Source organism: Elephantulus edwardii, unplaced genomic scaffold, assembly GCF_000299155.1.
Source record: "Elephantulus edwardii isolate Elephantulus edwardi_28Jun2011 unplaced genomic scaffold, EleEdw1.0 scaffold00034, whole genome shotgun sequence".
In the NCBI taxonomy this organism is placed as follows: Eukaryota; Metazoa; Chordata; class Mammalia; order Macroscelidea; family Macroscelididae; genus Elephantulus; species Elephantulus edwardii.
This window is the reverse complement of record NW_006399784.1, coordinates 9,633,379-9,637,781: the sequence shown is the minus strand read 5'-3', so window position 1 is coordinate 9,637,781 and position 4,403 is coordinate 9,633,379.

The following is a 4,403-nucleotide window of genomic DNA, read 5'->3' as shown; positions in this document are numbered from 1 at the left end:
GGGATGTATTCTCCATATACATCTTCAATCTTTATGCAGAACACATTATCCAGGATGCTGAGTTGTACAAGGAGGAATGTGGCATCAGGATTTGTGGAAGATACATCAACAACTTGCATTATGCAGATGACACAACCCTCCTTGCTAACAAACAGCCTTTTCCCCCAAGTTTGTTGGAGCACTGGGATGGGGGAGGGCCATAATTGTCAGGACAAAGGGCATAAAGCTGAAAGGCTGAGGTGCCTGTGAGCACGTTTCAGAGACTGTCCCGGCTGAATGATTGTACTCTGCTAACATCAGTTATAGCTTTTTGACTACCCAAATAGAGTTCTGTGTGGTCTGTGAGCTATTGCAAGAATTTTGGACCAAGTAAAGCAGTAAAATTAGTGTGGAATGAGTAGAAAGAGGTGTGGGAGCATGGAGGACATCTGTCCTCATGAGAATTGGTTTTGTATTGTTTATATTGCTGACAAGGGAAGTTCCCCTTTGTGGAGTTGTTAAAGTCAGGTGTGGCTGTTCCCACATGGTCCTTGCTCCTTTTTTCATACATGTATAGTTGACAGTCTGTTCTATAGTCAGCACTTGGTCTGGTTTTGGCTGCTAATATAGAGCTTTTCCCAGTGATTCTTTCCACAGATGTATTAAATCTGATTCCTGTGTCATCCACTAGGTGAGGCACCGGTAAATAGTAGTCATTTGTATTTTTTTTAAAAGTTACTTGTAATGAATAAATTAATGATTCTATAAAATTCTATTATAAGTCTCTAGGTTCATTTATGTTACCATGTTTGTAATTTCTGAATACTAGTCTTTCTGTTTTGTTTCCAAATTTTGAGTTCCGGTCACAAATTATTATTAATGCATCTTTACAGCATGTTCAATCAATTTTAAACTGCAACAGTAGGTAGAAATCCTCCATTTCCTCATCATTGGTTTTAGTTGTCAATGCAAATATTTGAATAACAGTTGTATTAAGGGGTTTTCTTTATGTTTGTGTGGACCAAATCCCATCACTAACAACACTGTTCTCCAGGGTGGGGCTTGAAATGGTCTTTATGACTATGACTACAATCTCTTTCTTCTGCACCTTTTCATTCCCACTATAATGGATCATATAATTGCCTAATTCAAAGTGGTATTATCTAATAATCGAATTTAAAAATTGATTCAAATATCAGTAACAAGTTTGAGGCATTGAGCACTATGAAGGAAGATCAGATGAGCTGTGGTATAACATCAAGAATACCATGCTGAAAGAAAGCAAAAGATCATTACAAAGACAAAAGAGAAAGAAAAAACTAAAATGAATTTAGAAGAGACTCTGAAAATTGCATTACGATATTGAGAAGCTAAGACAAAGGAAACAAATGATGAAGTAAAATAGTTGAAAAGAAGACTTCAGTAACAACTAGAACAAGAATACGACAGAGCGAGGTATTATAGAAATGGAAGAACTTGCTCAGCATTTCTCAAGCTGAAAGAACTGAAGACCAAATTCAAGTCTTGAATTGCAATATTGAAGGATTCTAGAGCCAAAATTTTGAATGATCCAGCAAACCTCAAAAGAAAATTGAAAGCATGCGCACAGTCATTTAGCAAAAGAATTGACTCACACAGAATCATTAATCAGCACATAATGTAGAACCAATGACAATAAAGGAAGAATGAAACTTTACTGATGACATGGACAAGAAACAAAACCAATTATTATTATTAACATCAATTGATATATCCAAACGAACAGGTGCAGCCTGGACGTGCTCTCCAGGCTGTGCCAAGAAGCTGGAAGATAGACACCTGGCCAATTTACTGGGAAATATACATATATATTCTCAATTACAAAAAAGAAAGGTGATCCGTTACAATGTGGACATTGCTAAATAATATTATTAACACATTCAATGAAATCTTGCTGAAGATCATTTTTTTTAAATGGCAAGAATAGTATGTTGAGAGAAAACTTCCAGAAATTCAAGCTGAATTTAGATGATGCTGTGGATCAAGAGATATAATGCCAGATGGATCTTGGTTAAAAACATACAATAACATAAAGATGTCTGTTAGTGTTTTATTGACAATACAGAGGCTGTGTGGACTTTGTGGAGCTGACAACAAATTATTACTAACATTGAGAAGAATGAGATCCCAGAATACTTAATTGTGCTAATGTGAAATATAAATCTAGTTCAAAAGATGATGTCTGAACAGAACAAGAGAACACTATCATTATTACTGTTAGGTACTAATGCATCAAGAATGACTCATAGTGACTCTATGAATAATAGATTTGAACCAAATCCTATCCTGTGCTATCCTCATCATTTATTACATACTTGAGACCTTTGCTGAAATCACTGTGCCAATTTATCTCCTTGAGGTTCTTCCTTTACTTGGCTGACTCTCTGTCATTCCAAGAATAATATCTCTCTCCAAGGAATATTCTTTCCTAGCAACATTACCAACGTATGTGAAAAAAAAAAGCTTAGTGATCTTTGTCTCTAAAAAACTCTCTGGCTATAACTTCTCCAAGAAGTATCTGTTTGTTCTTTTGAAAGACCATGGGATATTTAGTGCTCTTCTCCAACATCACAGCTCAAAGGCATCAATTGTTCTTTTGTAATCCATATTTATAGTCTAGAATTCAGATGCATAGCAAATTATCCACGAAAGGCCATGGTCTGAATCAGGTGCACCTTAGTCTTCTAACTAATACTGTTGCTCCCTAATAATTTGAGAGGTCTCTAACTACAGACATTCCCAGTGCAATATATCTCCTGATCTGAATGCTGATACCAAATGTATATATTGCGTATCCAAGTAAAATGAAGTTGTTGACAATTTCAATCTTTTCTCCATTATCATGATGTTGCCTATTGGTCCAATGGTGAGCAGTTTTGTTTTCTTGACATTGAGATTAATTCATATTGAAGGCTATAACAATTGATCTTCTGCAGCATGTCTTCCACAGTTTCAGCAAGGAAGATTTTGTCATCTGCATAACATAGTTTATGAGTGTTTCTCTGATTCTGATACCACATTCTTCTTCATAGGAGTCTAGCTTCTCAAATTATTTACTCAGCATACAAATTAAACAGGTATGAAGAGAGGATATAACCTTAAAACCCATCTTTTTAATTTTAAACCATGTTTTGTTTCCTTGCTCTGTTCACACAATAATCAATTGGTTTAGGTATAAGGTTTCATATGAGAACAATTAAGTGTTCTAGAATTCCTACTCTTTTAAATGTTAGCCATAAATTGTCTCTATTCAGACAGTCAAATTCCTTTGCATAGTCAATAAAGGACAAAAAGACTTTCTTCTCGTGTTCTCTGCTTTCAGCCAAGATCCATCTGTTATTGTTGTTGGTGTTCTGTGCCGTCAAGTCACCTGCAACTCGTAGTGACATTATGTACAATATCCCTAAACCCCTCTAACCTGTGCCATCTTATTGATTCTGATACACCTACCACAATTACCCCAGTCACTACATCAATCCAACTCATTGAGGATCTTCCTCTCTTGCGCTGTCCCTCCACCCTCCCAAACATGACATCCCTCTCCAAAGACTGGTCCCTCCTTGCAACATGTCCAAACTATGTCAGATGAAGTTTCAGAATCCTTGCCTCCAAGAAGCATCCTGGTCTCACCCTCTCTATGATGAACTTGTTTGTTATCCTAGCAGTCATTGGCAATGATATTTCTGATACCATGGCCTCTTCTAAACCCAAGTTGAACTTCTGGCAGTTCCCTGTCAATGTACTGTTTTAGAATGATCTTCAGCAACATTTTGCTTGAATGTGATATTGATATTATTCAATAAATCGCACATTTTGTTGGATCACCTTTCTTGTGAAAGGAAGCAAATATGGATATTTTCCAGTCAGGATGGCAATTATTCCTACCATAGCTGAAGAAAATGGCAAGACCTGCATCTGTCCTTTGAAACATATCAATTTGTATCCTATCCATTCCTGGGTCTTAATTTTTCCAATGCTTTCAGTGCAGCTTGAATGTATTCCTTTATCACGATTAGTTCTTGATCATTTAGTACTTCCTGAAATATTTCAGTGCTGGCTAATTCTTTTTGGTGCAGTTATGTATTTCCTCTATTTTCTTTTGATGCTTCCTGGATCATTCAAGATGTTGTCAGTAGCATTTCTCACTGTTGTAACTCAAGTTGTTTTTTAGTTATTTTAGGTAAAATATGCTGAGCAAGTGCTTCCCATTTTTTTTTCTCTCTGATTCTAGTTCTCTGCACATTTTATTATAATACTTTTCTTTGTTTTCTCAAACTGCCCTTTGAAATTGATTGTTAAGCTATTTTATTTGAGCATATCTAAACTTCTTCCCCCCGCCCCCTTTGTTACTCTAGTGCAATTTTCAGAGTCTCTACTGACATCCA